The sequence below is a fragment of the Pleurodeles waltl genome, chromosome 11 (assembly GCF_031143425.1).
Source record: "Pleurodeles waltl isolate 20211129_DDA chromosome 11, aPleWal1.hap1.20221129, whole genome shotgun sequence".
NCBI lineage: Eukaryota > Metazoa > Chordata > Amphibia > Caudata > Salamandridae > Pleurodeles > Pleurodeles waltl.
The window spans coordinates 753,056,275-753,078,719 of NC_090450.1; the positions used below are offsets into that span (position 1 = coordinate 753,056,275).

Sequence of the window (22,445 nt, forward strand, 5' to 3'; positions counted from 1 at the left end):
AGACCATACGCAAAGGAGGTTGCATATCCAGAAAGACACTGGAAAAATACAAACTCTTCCTCCAATCAAAACCAAAAGAAAGCTGGCCTTTCATGAGTCAGAAATGCAGCTGAAGGTGGCCAGAGATAAAACCCCACCACCAAGGTTTTCTCCACAACCTTCCCCACTACACTCACCACAGCTGTCCCTGGTAAGAACATCTCCAATGCAGTCAACTACGCATACAGGGATGACACAGGATGATCCTGATGCATGGGACTTGTATGATGCACCAGTATCAGACAACAGCCCAGATTCTTACCCAACAAGGCAGTCACCTCCAGAGGACAGTACTGTATCTACGCAGGTACTATCAAGGGCACCTACGTTCCACAATGGAGCAATGCATTCAGAGCCAATAGAGGATGATTTCCTGTTCAACACCTTGGCATCCACCCACACTTCCTACCAGAGTCTGCCAATGCTCCCGGGCATGCTCAAGCACGCAAAACAGGTATTCCAGGAGCCTGTTAAAGGAAGGGCTATCATGCCTAGAGTGGAGAAAAAATACAAGCCTCCCCCAACGGACCCCGAGTTTATAACACAGCAACTTACACCAGACTTGGTGGTTGTAGGAGCAGCAAGAAACAGGGCAAACTCGCAATCGTCAGGAGATGCACCACCGCCTGACAAAGAGAGTAGGAAGTTTGATGCAGTATGCAAACGAGTGGCAGCACAGGCAGCCAATCAATGGTGGATCGCAAACTCACAAGCCCTACTTGCTCGCTATGACAGGGCACACTGGGACGAGATGCAACACATTACACAACACTTGCCCAAAGAACACCAGAAACGTGCCCAACAGGTTTTGGAAGAAGGACAAGCAATATTCAACAACCAAATAAGGTCCGCATTAGACTCGGCAGACACAGCAGCACGAACAGTCAACACTGCGGTAACCATTCGCAGGCATGCATGGTTACGAAGCTCTGGATTCAAGACAGAAATCCAACAAGCAGTGTTGAACATGCCTTTTAACCAGGAATAATTGTTTGGGCCGGAAGTAGACACAGCAATTGAAAAATTAAAGAAGGACACGGACACAGCCAAAGCCATGGGCACGCTCTACTCCCCACAGGGCAGAGGCACATTTAGAAAGGCACAATTTAGAGGGGGTTTCAAATGCAAACACCAGAGCCTTCCACCTCGCAAACCAGACCCACCTATTAGGGACAATACCAGAGAGGAGGGTTTCGTGGTTCATATAGAGGTGGACAATTCCCTAGAGGAAGGGGAAAGTTCCTGACACCCAAGACAAGTCAAACCAAACAGTGACTTCAATGTCACAAAAACCAACACTTAACACCAGTGGGGGGGAGACTTACCGCATACTACCAAAACTGGACACACATCACTACGGACGCATGGGTCCTAGCCATTATCCAACAAGGTTATTGCATAGAATTCACAAATTTCCCGCCAGATGTGCCCCCAAGGGCACACAATATGTCCAAACAACACTTAGACTTATTACAACCAGAGGTCCAAGCATTATTACAAAAACAAGCAATAGAGTTAGTACCCAACCATCAGAAAGGAACAGGCGTCTACTCACTATATTTCCTAATTCCAAAGAAGGACAAAACATTAAGACCTATATTAGACCTCAGAACACTGAATCTCTTCATCAAGCGGACCACTTCCACATGGTAACACTTCAAGACGTGGTTCCCTTACTAAAAAAGGAGGACTACATGTCAACGTTAGATCTCAAGGATGCCTACTTTTACATACCCATCCATCCTTCTCACAGAAAATACTTAAGGTTTGTAATATACGGCGTACACTATCTATTCAAAGTGTTACCGTTCGGGATAACAACAGCCCCAAGGGTATTCACAAAATGCCTTGCAGTAGTAGCCGCTCACATAAGGAGACAGCACATGCACGTATTCCCATACTTAGACGACTGGCTAATAAAAACCAGCACTCAACAACAGTGTCTTCTTCACACGCAATACGTAATAGAAACTCTACACAAACTAGGATTTTCTATAAATTACCAGAAATCACATCTGCAGCCATCCCAAATACAACAATACTTGGGAGCAACACTCAACACACAAAAAGCGATTGCCACTCAAAGTCCACAAAGGGTCCAAGCGTTCCAAAATATAACATCAAGCATACAGCCAAACCAACACTACCCAGTAAGGTTTGTAATGAAACTTCTAGGCATGATGTCTTCATGCATAGCCATTGTCCCAAACGCGAGATTACACATGCGGCCCTTACAACAGTGCCTAGCAAAACAATGGACACAAGCACAGGGTCAACTCCAAGATCTAGTGTTGATAGACCGCCAGACACTCTTCTCGCTTCAATGGTGGAACACTATAAATTTAAACCAAGGGCGGCCATTCCAAGACATAGTGCCTCAAGATGTGATCACAACAGATGCTTCCATGATGGGGTGGGGAGCACACCTCAACCAGCACAGCATACAGGGACAATGGGACAATCAACAAAAACAACTCCACATAAATCCTTTAGAACTGTTGGCAGTGTTTCTAGCATTAAAAGCATTTCAACCACTAATAGCCCACAAACAGTTTCTTGTCAAAACCGACAACATGACAACAATGTATTATCTCAACAATCAAGGCGGGACACACTCGTCACAACTGTGTGTCTTAGCACAAAAAAATTGGCATTGGGCAATTCACAGTCACATTCGCCTAATAGCACAATACATCCCAGGCATTCAGAACCAGTTGTCCGACAATCTCAGTCGAGATCTCCAACAAACACACAAATGGGAAATTCATCCCCAGATCCTACAGGAATACTTCCTACGCTGGGGAACACCAAAAATAGACGTATTTGCTACAAAAGAACACGCAAAATGCCAAAACTTCACGTCTAGGTACCCACAACCTCAATCCAAGGGCAATGTGTTATGGATTGGTTGGTCAGGGATATTTGCTTACGCTTTTCCCCCTCTCCCACTCATTCCTTATCTGACAAACAAACTAAGTCAAAACACACTCAAACTAATACTCATAGCACCAACCTGGGCTCGCCAACCGTGGTACACAACACTGCTGGACCTATCAGTAGTACCTCACATCAAATTACCAAACAGGCCAGATCTGTTAACTCAACACAAACAACAGATCAGACACCTGAATCCAGCATTGCTCAATCTAGCAATCTGGCTCCTGAAGTTTTAGAATTTGGACACTTAGACCTTACACAAGAATGTATGGAGGTCATTAAACAAGCTAAAAAACCTACTACAAGACATTGTTACGCATACAAATGGAAAAGATTTGTTTACTACTGCCACACTAATCAAATTCAACCACTACATGCTTCTGCAAAGGACATTGTAGGCTACTTATTACACTTACAAAAGTCTAAGCTAGCATTCTCTTCAATTAAAATACATCTCACAGCAATGTCTGCCTATCTGCATATTACACATTCAACATCGCTTTTTAGAATCCCAGTCATCAAAGCATTTATGGAGGGACTAAAAAGAATCATACCCTCAAGAACACCATCAGTACCTTCGTGGAACCTTAATATTGTATTAACACGACTCATGGGACCACCATTCGAACCCATGCACTCTTGTGAAATGCAATACTTAACTTGGAAAGTAGCCTTTCTAATAGCTATCACATCACTTAGAAGAGTAAGTGAGATACAAGCATCTACTATAAAAGAACCCTTTATACAAATACATAAACATAAAGTGGTTCTCCGTACAAATCCCAAATTCCTACCAAAGGTCATATCGCCATTCCACCTAGACCAAACAGTGGAACTCCCTGTCTTCTTTCCACAACCAGACTCAGTATCCGAAAGAGCCTTACATACATTAGACATAAAAAGTGCAGTAATGTATTACATTGACCGAGCGAAAGATTTTTGTAAAACAAAACAATTGTTCGTAGCCTTCTAAAAACCTCATGCATGTAATCCTATATCCAAACAAGGCATTGCCAGATGGATAGTTAAATGTATTCAAACTTGCTATATTAAAGCAACAAAAGATCTACCTATTACACCTAGAGCGCATTCCACTAGGAAAAAAGGCACCACAATGGCTTTTCTGGGGAATATACCTATGACAGAAATTTGTAAGGCAGCCACCTGGTCTACGCCTCATACATTCACTAAGCATTACTGTGTGGATGTGTTTACCATACAACAAGCCACAGTAGGTTAGGCTGTATTAAGAACATTATTTCAGACAACTTCAACTCCTACAGGCTAACCACCGCTTTTTGGGGAGATTACTGCTAATTAGTCGATGCACAGCATGTGTATCTGCAGCTACACATGCCACCGAACGGAAAATGTCACTTACCCAGTGTACATCTGTTCGTGGCATGAGACGCTGCAGATTCACATGTGCCCTCCCACCTCCCCGGGAGCCTAATATTTATTTACAAATTTACAATTAATACACATTATGTACATACATACCTACTCCATTTCATGGGCACATCTAGTATATTCACAACTCCTACCTCACCCTCTGCGGGGAAAACAATCTAAGATGGAGTCGACGCCCATGCGCAATGGAGCCGAAAAGGAGGAGTCCCTCGGTCTCGTGACTCGAAAAGACTTCTTCGAAGAAAAACAACTTGTAACACTCTGACCCCAACACTAGATGGCAGGATAATGCACAGCATGTGAATCTGCAGCGTCTCATGCCACAAACATGTACACTGGGTAAGTGACATTTTCCATATATATATATATATATATATATTTTATGCAAAACAGAATTGAAAAATGTAAAAAGCTCTGTAAATATGATGGAATGTGAAATTGTAGGCTAAAAATTAAATTGTTTAAAAGGTTAAGCACCTCTAGGCCTGGATAAAGGTGTTAGTACGAAATGAAGAGGTTCAGTACATTGACGTGTAGGCCTATGCTGGAATTCTCTTCCCAGCTTGGAGCAAATTCAATTCTTGATTTGTAACTTAAAAAATCCTGCAGGAGCATCCTGAGTCACTCCCAGTAAACGGTAGAGACGAGATGTAGAAACTTTGTGAATGTTATTCTTCCAATCTGGTAGAGACTTCTTGCCGCAGGTTCCTTACCTTTGAATTTCCTAGGCGCCAGACTGGACCCGGAAGATTTTTCTTGAACAGTACCCCTGCGCGTCCATAGGTGGTGTCCATCGGCTCTGCATAGCGACGTTGTGAGCTCCAGAAGTGCCTTCGCAGTCACATATGGAGGTGCCACCTTGGTGATCTGACATTGGTTCTTTTCTTTCCGCGCCAGTTAGCGCTGACCTGGAGAAGACCCTTTGTTTTTTGACAGGCCTTTTTCAACATGTTTTTTGAGGAGTCTTTCTCTCCTGTTGTGTTGAGGATGTCCTTGAGAAAGACAGAATTGAAACCGTTTGACGTCTGTCACCGCGCCATGTCCGTTACGCACCCCCTCTTAGTGTGTCTGTGGTGTCATGAATGCAACTGTGTGGTGTCACTAGTGCGACTATGACCCAAAGTTGTGCTCCTATGCCGGTCCATGGCACCGCAGGCTTTGAGGGGGCGGTCCCTGAAGATGCTAGCAGGCCTGGCAGGCGATGCTGCGTCACGTGACTCCTAGGAGGTCTCAGTCCCCGATTGAGGAGAAGGTCACGGGACTGCTCCAGGTGCCTCAAGTTCTCCTCTTCCCACTCCAAGTCCTCGGGACGTTCAGGAAAGAGGCATAAGAAGCACAAGAAGTCAAAGCGTGATTCAACTTCTTCTTGTCTATCAACTGACGCGACGAAGGAACATCGGTGATCGAGAAACAGTTCTGAGGAGCCATTGCCAGGTTTAACTTAGCGCCTCTGTGATTCTGGGGCCAGAGTGATCCCCGCTCTGGTAAAAGAATTTTACGAGGCCATGCGCTGCTTATTTGAGCTGGCCGACCCTTCTGTAGCGCCTTTGGACCCCAGGAGGTTAGAGGAGGACCCATCATGTTCCACACTAGCGGCTTTGGCCTCTGCTCCAGTGGGCCTGTGTCAACCCGATCATGAATCCTGACCAGTGCTGGTCAAGCCACTGTGACCTTCCTCGACGCTGGTCCGGACTCCAGTACTCCTGGTGCCAGCCCCTCTTGGGTCTCCAAATCCAACACAGTACCAGAACGGAGTTGACTGACACCGATTCCAGTGCAGACAGAACCCACGTTTCCTAGGTCAGCACCTGAAACCGATTCTAAAGGGTTAGGCCTTGGGGAAGAATGGGAGGGTGTCACTGGAACCTTCAGAATACGAGCTGGAAGGCCATGAAAGCATGGACTGATATGAGGAACTGGGTGAGGCCAACAGACTGGATACTTCTCCAAATACTGGCATGCTTTCCCCCCTTACCGTGGCTATGGAGGAAGGAGCAATATACACAATGGTGGTGAAGAGGTTGGCTGAGGTTCCTTGAGTTACCCATGGTGGCAGTCGAGACAAACATCTTGACAAAGTGTTACAACCGGGAGCTTCCTCATCTGAACCCCTGCTACCTTCTAATGAAGCACTGACTTATGCCCCAGCACAGGGGCTCTTGTCAATAGGACAATTGCCGCAGCTGTGCACCTGGAGACCCAAACTTCCTCACCCAACACCCACCCCTAAAAGCTTGGTAGTTCAAGCCTCTACCTCCCACATTGTGTTCCCCGCCATTCCCCCGGACAGGAAATCCAAGAGGATAGATAGCTTGAGAAAGAAGATTTTTTTTTCCACCAGGCTAACCTTTCAGTTGGTGAACACTGCATGCTTATTGGGCCTCTATTTCCACATCCTGTGGGAAATGGTTGCGCAGGTGCTGCCACAGGTCCCATGGGAGGCCTGGGCCATTCTCTCCTAAGTGGTCAAGGACAGGAGAGACGCAGCCAAGTTCATCATTCGCTGTGGTTTAAATATGACCGACTCCCTGGGCAGAGCGGTTTCCTCAACGGTGGCAGTCCGACACCACGCCTGGCTGATAACATCTGTTTTTTTTCGGGGATTCCCAGGCTACTTGTAGGAAACTGGGCTTCTTTGAAGATGCCCCTCTCACTTTATGCCCCCCTTTTAGAACTAGTAGGTACTGATTTTTTACTCTGATAGTGCACAGAGGCCTGCTAAACAGACTTCAGTGCCCTTGCTCCTTCCTTAGAAAAAGGTTTGTCTAATTGTTTACAATTGGCACAGGACTTTAGCATCCCTATACGTCCCTTGTAAATGGTACCCCTGGTACCTAGAGCATAGACTGCGTGGCAGGGTGCAGCCCGTAAGTGACAACACAACATAGCACACACATTTTGTGCCATGCCAAAAAGTCATGCATTCATTATATGTAATTCACCTCTACACCAGGCCTAACGAGCCCTAAGGCATGGTGCATTATAATACATGTAATGACATTTCTGCATGAGCAGATATGCCCCTGTAATGCCTAGTTCTATTCCAAGTGACCGAGCAGCCGTCTTAAAACGTGTACTGGACACTAGTCAGTACATGTGATCCAACTACATGATGGCTGCACGGAAAATAGTGGTGTTTTGTATCAAACACCTTGTCTTAATAAATCCATACTGATGCCAATATTGGATTTATTATAACATGCACCCAGATGGCACCTTAGAGGTGCCCCCTGAAACCGTCTAGGGTTCTAGTGTGCTGGCTGACTAGTTTCAACCAGCTTGTCACCACAGATGATTTTCTGACCCCCCCTGGAGGTGAGAGCCTCTGCTCTCCAAGGTCAGAAACAATTCCTGCTCTGGCAGGAGATGTTATCATTGCTGCCAACAGGTTGGCTAGTAAATCCATATACTACGACCAGGGACTTTAATGTCCCTGCCACCTTTGGCATGCAGACTCAAACTTCCCCCAGACCTGGGAGAGGTAACCCGTTGTTCTGAGGCCCATTTGGCACCTGGACAGGCGAGAATATTTGGCATGCAGGAGGCATGTTGCACTGCATGGCTGGACACACCTAGGGTGCCCAACCTGAAGTGAACACGAAATTAGGAATACCACCATCTTGTGTGTGGTGGATTTAGGAATTCTGGGAAAGGGTGATGCCCAGTTCCCTTTGGCTACTGCTCTTCATTCACCTTAATGCCTCTAAACTGAATGTTTAGGGAACCCCCCGATACCAGGACTTAGGATTTTGGTGTACAAACAGAAGGAGTGGACAAAGAAGAGTGCTGTCACGAGGACAGAGAAGATGCAACTGACTTGTGACTGACCCTGCCAGCCCGCCTGCTGACACCGACAACTGTGAAAGAAACAGACTCGCCCTGCCACTGTGTAGGCTCCAAGAAACCTGGAGGGCTGCCTGTGCTTTGCCAATTGCTGGAGAATCTCCCTTGGAGTAGAAGAGCTACTTCTCTGGAGTTGCAGGCACCAACACCCGGGGTATCTGACCCCCATGCAGCAGCCAATGCTTGTTGTGTCCAGTGCAAACACCAGTGCTGAGGAAAACCAATGTGCACACAGAGGTACTTCAGGGGCAGTGAGACCCTCCTCATGAGTGACCCAGCTGACCTGCTTGTCCCCCTTCTGCAAAACCCCAAAGGAAGTGGTCATGTAGGTTGTGTAATGACCCTAGGGGTAAGTAGCCCATTGGCTACTACCATTCACTCCCTTAACATCCCTCAAATTTAGTATTTAGCCCCCCTCCCAAAACCAGGGCTTCAAATTTTCTGGACTATAGAAGATGGACCCGAAGTGCTGCGAAAAGCAAAAACTGAGGAGCAGCAACTGACTTGGCCCTAACCCACTGGCCTACCTGCTGTCCTCAGCAATTGCACCAAAGACGACTGTTCTGCCTCCAAAAGCTTGGGAGGACTGCCAGCACTTCGAGAAGTAACCAGGGTCTCTTGTGGAGTAGTGAAGCTGCTTCCCAGCACCCTGTAGGAAAGAAGACTTACAAGGACTCTGGACCGCCAATACCAGTCACTGGACAGCACCACTCTGCCCGTGAGTCAGAGTTGAAGTGGGCCAACAGTGCCAGCATGGTCCCCAGGCCCTCCAGAGCCAAATCCCACCTTGGGTTTGCCAACTGTGACTTCCAGACACTGGCGAAACCTGTTTGTGCGTGCCCCCTTTACTGTGAGTGTCTCTAGTGAAAAAAATCTGAATCCTCAGGACAGCTCTGCAGCTGGCCACCCTGGCCAGAGAAGATGAGGATTAAAGGTGTCCCCACGTTCCATGAGAATCGTGAACATAAGCCTCACTGTGGGTTCCCCCGAACTGGCTCCCCAGTCTCTGCTTGTAGCCACTTTCTAACCGGGCCGATCTCCATTAAAGTAAATCGGACACCTGATGTAACACATCTCTGCACCCGGATGCCCCAGAGCCCCACAAGGTGACCTGTTGGTGTGGCCTTGGGCTTTGCCCCATACCCAACTCAAGTCCAGAAGAACAGTCCTGTAAGTCGTTGTAAAGTGCCTGAATACAATACATGTTTTTTTACCCTCATAGGATAACATCACCGCTCCAGAAATTGCACAAAATGTTGATTTTATTTTCAAACTTATAAAAATCCATATCTCGAAAAGTAGTTGCCTGACTCTGATGATCTTCATATCTAAATTCATATAAAAAGCTGTGTTATTTTTTATAAATTGTGTTGGATTTCTTTATTGAGTGTGTGTGTCCCGCTTACTGACTTTCTGCAATAAATACTTAACAGTGTCCTCTAGAAAGACTAACTGTTTGCCCACACTTCCACAAAAGAGAGCTATTATGGTTATTATTTTAACCCCTGTCAGTGAATAAGGGTCACCCTGGACTATCTGCATAGTGTTCCCCTACATTGGTGTACTACATAGATAGTCAGCTTCTTACATTATCCTCACGGACGTGCCCTTCGATGGCACATGTCTCTTTGGAGACGAGGCAGGCTCTTCTCTGGAGCGCTTTAAGACTTGTGAATTATGGTCAAGTCCTTCGGCCTCTCAGCTGCCCCGCATCATCCCCAGTCTGCCTTTCGCTTCTTTCGTGGATTACAGATGGGATGGTCATCTGCATCAACCCTATTCCAACCACCATTCACATAAGTTTCCCAGGCTACGCATGGGTAAAGGCATGGTTCTGAACCACCCAATGGGTCAGTTAGCCAGAGGTCTGCAACAAGCACCATCTCCCTGGGAGCCACAGCCCCTAAGCCCTCCTATCTTGCCTTACAAGATCATGGGTGACTAGTTGGTGGCAGAATCAGCCATCATCTCCACCACTGCCAGTCCATACATCAGGCAGGTGGGTCTTATGATCATTTGAAGGGGCTGCTCCCTCCCTTTCCAATCCGCCTCTCCCCCTGTACTTCCAACTCACGTTCAGCTGATAAAGGATCATTTGTCCTTGCTCTGCGAGGAAGTCACAGCTGTCTTGGTCACAGCTGTCTTGGCCAAAGGAGCCATAGGGAGGGTTCTGTTTTCAGAAGTAGGCAGTGGTTGCTATTCACACTACTTTCTGGTATCCACAAAGAGCAAAGAAGGAGAAATTCAAGATGCTCACATTGGCTCAGGTCTTGTCTGCCGTAGACCAAGGAGCTGGATGGTAGCATTGGACTTGTAGGATGCGTATTTCCATATTCCCATCCTGCCTGCCCACAGACGTTACCTGCAGTTTACGGTAGGTCACAAGCATTTTCAGTTCTTTTGGCATTTCGAATACCCCTTGGGTGTTTACCAAGGTGATAATGGTGGTCGCAGCTCATCTGCTGAGATCAGAGGGTCCTATTTTTCCCCTATCTCGACAACTGGCTGTTGAAGGCAGGCTCACCCCATGCTGTTGTCTGCTACCTCCAGACTACGGTGGACCTCCTGCATCCTTTGGGGTTCACTATAAATGTGCCAAAGTCACACCTGATTCCCTCTCAGACCCTTTCTTTCATCGGAGCTGTTCTGGACACAGTGCAGTTTCAGGTTTATTCTCCCTAATAGTGAGTCCAGGATAGCCAGGCTATGATAGCGATGATTCAGCCTCTACCCTGGATTTTGGTTGTTATCACTTCAAAACTGCTTGGTCACGTGGCCTCCTGCATCCTGCTAGTAACTCAAATGGCATTTGTGGGCTATGCAGTGGGACCTGTAGTTCCACTGGGCGCAGCATCAGTGGGATCTATCTGACATAGTTCAGATCTAGGAGGGAACTGCAGAAGACTGGCTAACGAACCACGATTTGGTTAGAGGCAGATTCCACTTCCGTCCCCAACCAGATCTTGCAGTGGTGACATTTGCGTCATTCCTGGGATGGGACAGCCATCTGGGATAGATGCAGATCAAAGGACTCTGGTCCCTGGCTGAATCAGGACTCCACATTAACTTGCAAGAGCTCAGAGCGATCTGACTGGCATTGAAAGCCTTCCTACCTTCCATCAAGGGAAGGCTAGAGTATGGACAACACCACCACCATGTGGTCATGCAACAAGCAGGGTTATGTGGGGTCGGGGACCCTTTGTCAAGAGGCCCTGTGTCTCTGGACAAGGCTGAAATAGTAGGGCATATCCCTGGTAGTTCAACGCCTGGCAGGTTCTTTGAACGCCAGAGTGGATGAACTCAGCCACCGCTGCCTAGCAGATCACAATTGGCGTCTCCATCCAGAGGTGGCACAAGGTCTCGTTCAGCAGCAGGGGAGAGCCTTGGTTAGATCTGTTCACCTCTGAGGAGAAAATGCAATGTCAGCAGTTTTGGGCGCTGGAGTTTTCTAAGGTGACTTGCTCAGAGACAATTTTCTTCTTGAGTGGAGGTCAGACCTCCTGTACGCCTTTCCGTCCATACCATTCCTGTCTAGAGTTCTCAAGATAAGGAATGACTGAGCCCAAGTCATTCTTGTGGGTCCTGCCTGGGCACAGAGAGTCTGGTATCCCGAGCTTCTGAACTTGAGCATCGATCCTCCGATCAGACTGCCTGTTTGGGAGGTTCTGTTGCAGCAGCAGGGGAATGTCCTCCACTCGAACCTGTGAACTCTCCGCCTTCTTTTGCGGACATTCAGCGGCAACAGTTGACAGCTTTCAAACTTCCTCCTGAAGTCTGGAATGCCATTCTGCCAGTCAGGTGTACCTCTACCAAGATTGTATATGCTTTAGATGGAAGACATTTGTAATACATTGTACAGAAAAGTCTGTTGACCTACTTTCTGCTTCTCTCTTTGATGTCCTTCTTTTTATTCTTACCCTTGTCCAGCAGGGCTCTGCTTTGGGTACTCTGAAGGGTTACTCATCTTTTCTCTCTATGCCTTCTTGTGGCTGCCTGGCCAACCCCTCTCATTTATGTCCACTATTGTACAAAGATTCCTTAAATGTCTTGTACAAATATTACCCCCTTTGCCTTTTATTATGCCTCAGCGGGCCTGAATTTGTTGTTAGATTTTTAATGGGTGCTTCTTTCAAGCCTCTACACTATTGTCCCCCTCCGGCTCCTCACAATCATCAAAACAGCATTTTTCTTGACTGTAACATCTGCCCGGAGGGTGAGTGAGCTGCAGGCTTTGTCATCCAAGCCTCCCTGTTTGATTGTGTTTCCAGACAAACTAGTGCTTCGCACTAGGGCCTCTTTCCGCCCGAAAGTGGTGACAACATTTCATGTGAGACAAACTATCACCTTGCCCAAGTTCTGTGGAGGAGGCTTAAATTTGATACACAACAACACACCCTTGCTACTCTTCTCAACATTCAAAAGCTTGACTACAGAAATAAAGACCTCCTTTACTAAATACAGTCAAATGTACATTACATACCATCCTCTCAAGATAACAGACTCTTGGTAGAAAGATCTAACAGCTACTTCTCCACTCCATCTGTTGAATCATTTGACAATATTTTCCTGGGTGATCTCAAATTGTGGTGAGATGGTAACACAGACCAACTAGTTTGCACTTTTTCCTAAATCGTAGCAAATCGTAGCAAATGATAGAAGACATTAAGTAACAATTATCCCTATACTACATGATATACTAGGGTCAACTCTCAAACTAATCCTCTTTACCACTGGCAACCTCCATAGACTATATCCCATTCAGTTTGCCTGATCTAATTACAAATAATGTATTCTCTTTTAGCTTTGACAAAAGAGTGTACAGGCCAAGATACAAATCATCAAACGTGAAAAGTGTATCCTGAAGAAGTTAGAAAATCTTGTTTTTGACCGATGTTTTCCCGTTGGTTATTTATTGACTGTAATTGATCTTGTCAGTGCCTATTACAATAAAATTATTGACATTATCAATTAATTTTCTTCATTGACCGAAAAACAGAAAATTCCTCTTCTTCTCCGCAAAATAAATGAAAAGGCCACTTTTGGGAAGAGCATATCATCATGCACCCTGCTAAAAAAACATGCTAATCTAATATTTGAAAGAAATCACTACAGAAGCAAGGATAAAGTCTTGTGTCTATAAGATTGATACCTCAAAATATACAATCAGAATTATCTTTAACAACAATCCCGCATTCAAATTATAATGTTAAGAATTTGCTGCCTTAATTTAAGGACAAATCCACAAGATAAACTAGGAATATGCCACATGGACAGGTGAAACCCACTATTTGTCTACAATCTTACTAGAGCAACAAAGTAAGTATTTCCCGCTCTTTTGGGTAGATCACCAAAAACAGTCTTCTCTCTTTAACCATTGGCGTGTGCTGGAAGCCAGGTACTGGCATTCATTTTCCTTGCATTAGCTAGTATACCCACTGGCTGAAGATTATGCTGCATACAACAATTATTATGAAGTTTCAAGACTGGAAAGCTTACAAACCTGGAAATATCCAAACCCACTCTGAGAATCCCAGCAACTTTCATGACTTTCCTGGTCTTTTTCAATCCACACAAGCATGATTGAGACCTGTGTCTTTTCAGTTGGACAGTAAGTCCAAGAATACAACATACCAAGTAATAGCCTGGTCTGAAACCAAATAGGTAATTAATGTACACTGTCTCCATTTAGGTCATCACTATCATGCTGTGCCTTATTTATAGAAGATAGGCCATCTATTTATTCATGTAACTGCCCCCCCCCCCGTCGGCAGTGTTCTATGCAGAGGATCACTCAACATTCCTTTGCATCTTGGAAAATGTTATGTGCCTTGGAGGTCATGTCCTTCGGTTCTATTTTTCCTCGCAAGTGGTTTAACATGACTAGTGCCCTCACACCTTTGGAGAGAGACATGGTTTGGGGCGATATCACTTAAAGTTCACCCCTCAAATTTAATCCCTCTGCTTTCAGCATATGTTTGTAATACCTTGGAGACATGATGAGAAATTTGAACAGTACCATTCACTGTAGTTCCACACAACTGAATATAATAGTAAAGCAACTGATAGCTACATTCTTGCTTATCACTATATCCCATTCCACTTCCCATTCTGCCCTTAATAAACCTTGGTAACAATTTTTAACCTGCCATGGAGGCTTTCCTACTTAAGGTAAGGAGTCCCATCCAGTGCTGAAAGCAGTACCCTTCGCTGTAGCAGGCAGAACGGCCAATCCAGGTCTTGGTTGCCCCAATAGAAGCTATGTATTGTACAACAGTTTTAGTGATATCTGGCACTATGCTTCATTATCAGAGTCCTCATTGTCATTTTCCTGCATTTACTCCCAATAAAAACCAGGCCTTCTTTGAAATGCCTTAAGATTATGGGGTTACCGGGTATTCCTCAGAACACGGGCTAAGAAAGCATTAATAGACAGTGGTTCTATGGAGAAAAATTTGCCTTTGTAAAAATAATTTTGAAAGTCTATGGATTTTTTCATACAAATAAATTAATGCTGTTGAAGGCTGGGTCATTAGTAGGGATAAGTATGCACCTACCACTAGTAATATGGCCATCACCCCAAGATAAGGACCAGTCAAGGTCTCAATACATTAGCTACTGGCTCAACCCTTGGTAGTTGGCTACGAGCACGCAGGCTTAATTTAGGACACAGTTATCCACCAATACAGTAAATAGGTAAGACACATCACACAATAAAAATCCCACTACAAAATTTATAAAAATAGGAAATATTTATATCTCTAAAATGAGATACAAATGACAAAAATCCAGTATAGGTAACCAGAGAAATGGTTGCGCTAGACCAGGACCAAGTCAAAGTTTGAGCCCGACAGTGATGGAGCCCTGCTCGGATACACTGAGCGGGAGGGGTCAGTCAAAGTTTTACCTTTAGACTTAGTTGTTTTTCTGGAGGCTTTTCTCTCATCGTCAGGAAAGGCTCCTCGTCAGGCCATGATTCGATGCAACATTGTCAGCTTTGCTCGGCTCGTGCTCCCATTTAACTTCTGGAAGTCTCATTGGTGGGGGAAAAGCTCTGGAGCGTCACTGGACAAACCTGAAATTTAGGCTGAGTTGCATGGCTGCGGCTTTACACCATATGTAACTTTTTCACAGAATTTCTCCAAACTTCTGGAACTTTTTCCTGAAGTTCCTCTTGGGAGTTCATAGTGTCCAAAACCCAAATCCAAGGGTCCAGATGATGATGATGCTTGGAAGTTTGGACTACAATTCCCACTGTGCACCTGGCCAAATCTTTAAAAGTCCACTGGACGTACTCCAGGCTTGGGACTTCTTGATGGAGATGGTGCAGTGAAGCTCTGTTAAACTGTTGCTTTCAGGGAGTCCACTCCTTAATCCTTTTGGATGCAAGGCAAAGTCCTTGGGGCTGTAGTTTCCAGTGTGCAGCAGGAGCAGTTCTTGAGAGAGCAGTCCTTTTGGTGCAGACCAGGGTTCCAGAAGTGCAGTCCTTCTTGTTCTTGTCCTTGTAGTTTCAGGAAGCAGATCTGAGTTGCTCTACAGCTCTCAATATTTATTCAGTGGTCTGGGGAACAAACAGGGGGGGCTCCCCTGTCCAATGAAATGTAGGATACAACTAAAAAGCATGACCGCTCCCTCCAAAGTGTGGCATATTCTTGGCCCACAAATCACTGCACTTCAGAAATCCAATATGGAGGATTTCCCTCCAGCAGAGAATGACCTGGCTAAACCAACCTACTGGTGTGGCTCATTTCCATTAACACTCTCCCTCCAGACCATCTGCAAATTCCATTCCGTGGCCTGCCATCTGGCTGTGCAGTACAAGTAAAAGGGGTAGGCCTGGCTGAAATTCCTCTGTCCTGTTCTCTTTGAAGCCCTGTTTGATTTACCCAGCCTCCTTTATGGCCTGTGTTCTGCAGCTGCAGAGCCCCCCCTGCCAGGTAACCTTTGTGCTATGCAGATCACTTATCACCTTATCAAAGCAGCCTGGCTAATCCTGTCAAGGCTGAACAATCAACAGAGGCCACTAGCAGCCTGGATTTTGTCTCAAAGAAAATACAGTCTTATAACTTCTTTTTTCTGCAACATTTATGATAAATTCAACAGTAGCAAATTGTTGGATTTATCATTGCCAATCTTTTGATTCCTTGAATGACTCTTTGAGCTCCTTTTTAGCAATATTTATACTTATATTAAATATACCAATGTTGGTCTACGGCGCTAAGCATTACAATGGGGAAAGGTTAGAATGTGTCTCACCAGGGCATATGAAACATCTTTTATAATGGCCCTGCTTACAGTTACATGGCACCCCACCCTTGGGTACCTAGGCGAGACCTTAGGTGGTGACTTATATGTAAAACTAAGGTAAATTATCAGTTTGGAAGTACCTTTAATCCCAAAGTTGAATTTGCATATATTTTACTTTTAAAGACAGCTTGCAAAGCAGGGCGGCCTTTAAAAGTAACAGCAGGCAACACAGCAGTTCAGGAAATCTACTGGGCCTATGCAACTCCATGCTCGATTATAAAGGAGGTACTTATAAGTAGCTTGATTCCCCTTACCCTTTTATATATTGGGAACTTACAGGGGTCTGTCATTGCCAATTATAATTAGTCATAAATACCATTTATCCTTTTAATCATAGCATTGGCCTTGGCCCTGGTTAGTGGACCCCAGGTTACAGTCGTCAGTTACCACCAGTATCAGTCAGGAAAAAAATGTGGTGACCAGGCTAAAAAGATGACTTTCTCACAATTGCTATTCGGAAAGTAGACACTGATACAGCTGTCTGGCAGATTAAATCCTAATTCAACAGAATTGTCAAGTCATTGCGCATACGCAGTTCTGAATGTACCATAAGCGATCAAGGTACTTAAAAATGTGTTGAGTGTAGGCACAGAGCTCTTAACAATAATGAAACAAAGGTTAAAAATAGCTCAGATACCCTTGAGCTATATGGTGTCCACCTTTACAATCCATATATTCCCTAGGCATATTAATATTGTTAAATTGCACCTACTTGTTATTAGGCCATATCATGGCAGTCCACCAAAGAAATTGGTGTTTCAACCCATAGTTAGTGGGTTGCTCATGTGGGGTATTTTTCAGGACAGAGTACATGATGCCCCTCAATGTGAAGGAACATATTAGATATTTGAGAGGTAATCAAGGGCAAACAGATACAAGAAAAAAGTTTCAGTGGGAAGAAAAGATAGAGGCTTCTCAGTGTATACTTGCTTTGTATTTAATATTCATGTTATTCACCCATGTAGATTGTGCTGAAACCTTCCAAGGACAAGTTTGCAAGATGGAATAACACAAGTAATATTGCATAAAAATAAATATATCAAATAAGTACAATATCATGCACTGTTTGTCCTTGAGCTCCACCTATGAGTCATTGAGGACGTCAGTCATGTCTTAATTCATCTTGATTAAATTCCTTTGTAAAATTCTTCATGGTTGTTTCGTCAGCTAGTACAGAGTTCATCACATTCTTAATGTCTTAATCCAAGTGATTTAATCCCACTTACACAGTAGTTTCACCATCCTTGGACACTTGATGATCAAGTATGCAGTGCTTTCATTTCACACTCCTGCAGGCTATTGGACTGAATACTGCAAAGTGACCATTTCTGTCTGGTGCTAGGAACTGCAAAAGATGCAAAACCATTCCAAGTGTGGTACTCGCCATTTGCCTGTAGCACACATCCCAAACAACATAGGCCTCCCAGAAAGATGTATGGATCCCTGGTTCAACTGCTACTTCCTGATTCATCTTTTATGTTCTGGTATCAGACCATTTTTTGTAAAAAGTAAAAAAAAAAAAAAAAAAAAAAAAAAAAAAAAGATTTATCCTCATACCTCAAAGCTAATTTCTAAAGCCACCTGCACTGTGTGGTTGAGGAACCATTTGAAACTGTTTGTGGATTTTCATTACTGCTGCTGTATTTTCTGATATAGATGAGATTCCTGTGTAAGCGTATCTATGTGAAGTAACTTTCTCATTGCCTTGTGTGTTTTGTATTTTACAGTGTGTTTGATAATTGGGCACCACGGGGAACCAAACAACATGTACAGACCTTAACCGCCTCTTTATACTTCAATCTCTCTTCAAGTTCATCCTGACCACTGAAAGAGGTACTTATTTATATTTCTGTTTGAATGCACGCCGTAAGGCCCTACATTTCCAATGAAATTGATACAAGTGGAGTTTGCAGTCAACTCCACCCTCCAATTGAGTCTATTTTTCTTTACTGCTCAAATTTATGGCACTGACACCTTAGAGAGACGGCAGATGACCGTACCTGGAACTAGTGGCCTCCTGCATTCAGCGGTATTTTAGCCACCACCTAGAAAACATAAACCTTTTGCATGTGTTATATTGCCTTCAAATTCCATCATGTTTTAGATGACACCCATTTTGGAAAAACACCTCTCTGTATGTGTTATAAATAGTATTTCTAATATTCACCACTAAGCAAAATGTTATCAAGAAACCACAAACTTAATACATCAAACCAAAAGTAAAAGCTGCTAAAATTGGTTCTCTAGTGTTGATGAATTGTATCTACCTTCATGTTTTAGACTCTTACCCAGTGCTCCTTTTAGAGTGGGTCCTTGGACCAAAAGATTTTATTTTTTTATCTGTGCCTGGTTTTTAGGGTTGAGGGTTGTATGCCATTCCTGTTCTCCTTTCCATAACTCTCCATAACAGTAGCCTCTATATGCCTTCTTCTTAGTTATCTGCTTCTGATCCCTCCTTCACATGTGGTATCAGACTGAGCTTTATCATTTGCCAAACATGTACATTTCAAATGTGTATGTATGGTTTCCTGCGAAAATAGTGTTTCAACAGGTACTAAAAATGTAAATTATATCATCAGACACTCAAGGGTGGAAATAAATAATGACTTTGGATTGGTCTAGGTTCTGATCCATATAATCTCTTCCCACTCAACTCCCTTTTAGCTCAAATTCAGGCTGCAGGAGTAAACTGCAGGTGAGTTTTGAAAATACATTTTTGTAATGTTTTGTGTGGGTGCTGCTGGGTGATGAATGCCATGTTGTTCTCTGTGAAATCATTGGGCTGGGAAGTTTCTTTAGAGAACTACTGTGATACACAGTTGGTCTGTAGTCAGGCTAGCGACCAGTTAGTTTGGCTGTATTTATATTCAGTCAGCTTCTGAAGTGAACTAGGTTCTGCCTCCTGTTTACATGTACCGTCCTCAGTCACTGCAGTTTCAAAATATGCCAGAAGAATGGGACTGCTCTGGAGAAGGATCTGAATTTGGAGAAAATAGTTTGGAATGTCAACTCCCGGTTCATCATATTGTTTTCGGGCATTTGTGTGGGTGGGGTGATAGTGTGTCAATGGGGCTATGCCCCTACTTTCAGGTTAAGATGGTAGCCTGTCATTTTTACATACGGTGTCAGAACTCCTGCACTTTGGACATCAAAGATCACACATTACAACTGCACATGCCATACTTGCCTAGCCTTGTAGCACAGAGGGTTTTAATTGCTCTATATTGAAGCTAACAACCACCTTTATGCTGTGCTGGGTTAGAATTTAATTATTCATACACAGTCTTTTTCATTATGGTATTGTCATTAAAATAATTCAACTGTTTATAACTGGAATTATTTCGTCCAAATATTAATTGTTGTGACCCGGGAATGCAAGTTTGGCCCGTCACGTCAATGTCCTGTATAGTCTGTGAACAGTGGTACAGAGATTGGCTCGGTCTGCTTAGTAGTCATAAAAGAAAGACCAGGATAAGCAGGGAAACTTCTGTGCCCAGCCCCAGTGTTGACCCTAAGGGCAAAGCAGCTCTAAGACCAAGTGACATGATGCTTCTGTTCAGTTATTTACATTAATTATTTGATGCTGCCACTGACAATCCTATGCATTGTCCCTCTCCACGATCAGTTCAGTAACTTGTTTATTTTTGATTATTTTCTTAAACAATAAGCTTCCACAAACTACTGAAAGAAAATTTGGCATATTTATACTGAGTAAGGTGCTCCAAAATCAATGCAGGAGGCAATCCATGACACGTAAAACAAACAAAACAATTGAGACCTTTCTATGAGGATGGAGATTACACAGATTTTTATCGCACAGGATGATGAAGACCTAACAATCATGAATCCATATATAGATGCAGGTAATTTACCACTAACTCCATTCCTCCCCAACTACGTAGATGAATAGGACATAGTTCTATTCCCACAAAGAGCTTGGTCTCAGCACAGCTGTGTATCCATTTTAAACCCTCTGCTCTCTTCGCCCTGAAATTTATAAAGATACACGCCAGGGGCTTGCCTGTTGATTTGTTCAAGTTCGCCGATTATTTGCTTTGCCCCATTTCAGTTTTGTCCTGGTTTATCTAATTCCATTTCCTTAATAACAGCAGTGTTAGATGAGAATTATGAGTAACAAGCCTGTTCATTGTCATGTGTGAATGTTGTTAGCATGTTGTCAGTATTTTATAGTGCATTGGTGCCATTAGTATGGTTTTTTATTATGTTTTACAGTTCAGCCTTTCTACACGGGTTTGAACTTCCTCAGTGATCACCCAGTCCATTTTATTGTGGTATATATACGTATTTTGCTTACTGCTTGAAGGTAGGTGGTTACTGTTGGTTTAGCGTGTGGTCCCGTGTTGGGGGTCTGAATAAGTTAGCTGCAGGATATTTATGTTTCTATCATTTCAACCATGGGTTGTGTGGTTACATGGCCAAACTATATGCCTCTGCTGAGTTGAGTAGGCAGGTGGTCTATCTTAAGTGTTCTGTTGTAACATCTGAAGTAGGATTGTGAAGGTGTTATTGTGTGTAAACATCATCAAGACATTCAGTGTCTATTGTGTTATGCGCTTGAGGATGCAGGTGTACTGTAATATATTTTTTTCTGTGGTATCTTTTAGCCTTGATATTTGTGTGGGTGGCTGTGCAGTTGGAAACATCATTTTCACAGCATTGCTGTGCATTGGTACATTGGTGACAGTGTGCAGTAGTGAACGTATCCAAATGATGGTTGTGATGAAGGGATAAGATATACCATTGGAGAACATTATTTTGACGACTGTATGGCAATGGAGCGATGTTGTGTGTGAGGGTATGGCAAGGTCTATGTAACGTTTCTGTTGACGGTGTATTGGATTTCAGATTAATTAAACGGAACTGACACACTGTAGAAACTTGGAAAAGGAAAGAAAAAACAGAAGAAAAGAAAAATTATGTTCCTTTGGAAGTAATGTTATGCACGCCTCCACCCTCCTGAACGGAGGCATCCTCCCTTAGAGTTCTGCAGTATACTGGTCGAACTACTGGAGCATGAAAACTGTAGACCGCCTGAACCACCACATTTGAAAACTGTAAATAAACAACAAGGGCATAGAAGAATCTCATTGTTATTTAACCTGGGTAAGTATTGTCATTGGACAACTCCCATGAGTAGGTGCCTGATATTTGGTCTATGCGGTAGTGACAAGGGGTCAAATTAAGAAAGACGCTATGCGAGTGAAGGGGTATTAAAAAAAACTTGAAGTGCACATGAATAGAACCTTACCTAGCTATTGTGAAAGCAAGTTTCAGTTCTATTAAGGACACAGAGGTGAGGATTATGCTTTCTCTTTTCTTTATTTTCTACTCGGCAGCCTTAAACAACAAAGATGACAACTCCTAAGAGTCTTTGAATGTAAACTTCAACAACCATAGAGAGTCTCACATATATAGGCAGTGTCAAGGAAAAGCTCTTCCTCTTTCTCCATGTGAACAGTAAGCCAACATCATCTCTTCAAAAGTCTTGCTTCTGGTCAGACTATATAAATACAAACCACAAAATCAGCACCCACAATATCCAAGAGCTCGATCAATTGAGTTGCTATATTAATAATATTTAGCATACTAATAGGATTTGATGATGTTCGGCTTCCATAGTGTTATGTGTAACATGGTATACACATAACATTATGGAAGAAGAACATCATCAAATCCTATTAGTATGCTTATATTATCAATATAGCAACTCAGTCGATTTTAGAATAATTGGGCAGCCATACTCATCCTTATTCCTGTGGGTTTATACCCATATAGGGCGGGTAGAACAGACCTGTAATAAGAAAGTTTAGGTGAGATTATCCTCGCCTAAAATTGAAAGTTCTCTTGACGATAGCTAGGAAATGTTATATTCTGTGTCAGGACCAGATGCT

The 22,445-nt window shown here is 43.7% G+C and overlaps 1 protein-coding gene across 4 annotated transcripts in view; it reads left to right on the forward strand.

The window, feature by feature from the left end:
- The window catches only part of TAOK3 (TAO kinase 3), a 1,041,334-nt gene that overhangs the window by 141,248 nt on the left and 877,641 nt on the right, over positions 1-22,445 (forward strand). For 2 of the 4 annotated variants that reach the window (XM_069214478.1, XM_069214479.1), the window contains exon 2: positions 18,261-18,366. The exons of the other annotated variants lie outside the window; for them this stretch is intronic. The gene's annotated coding sequence lies outside the window, so the exon portion shown is untranslated. The remainder of the gene's footprint in view (positions 1-18,260; positions 18,367-22,445) is intronic. 4 annotated transcript variants of the gene reach the window in all.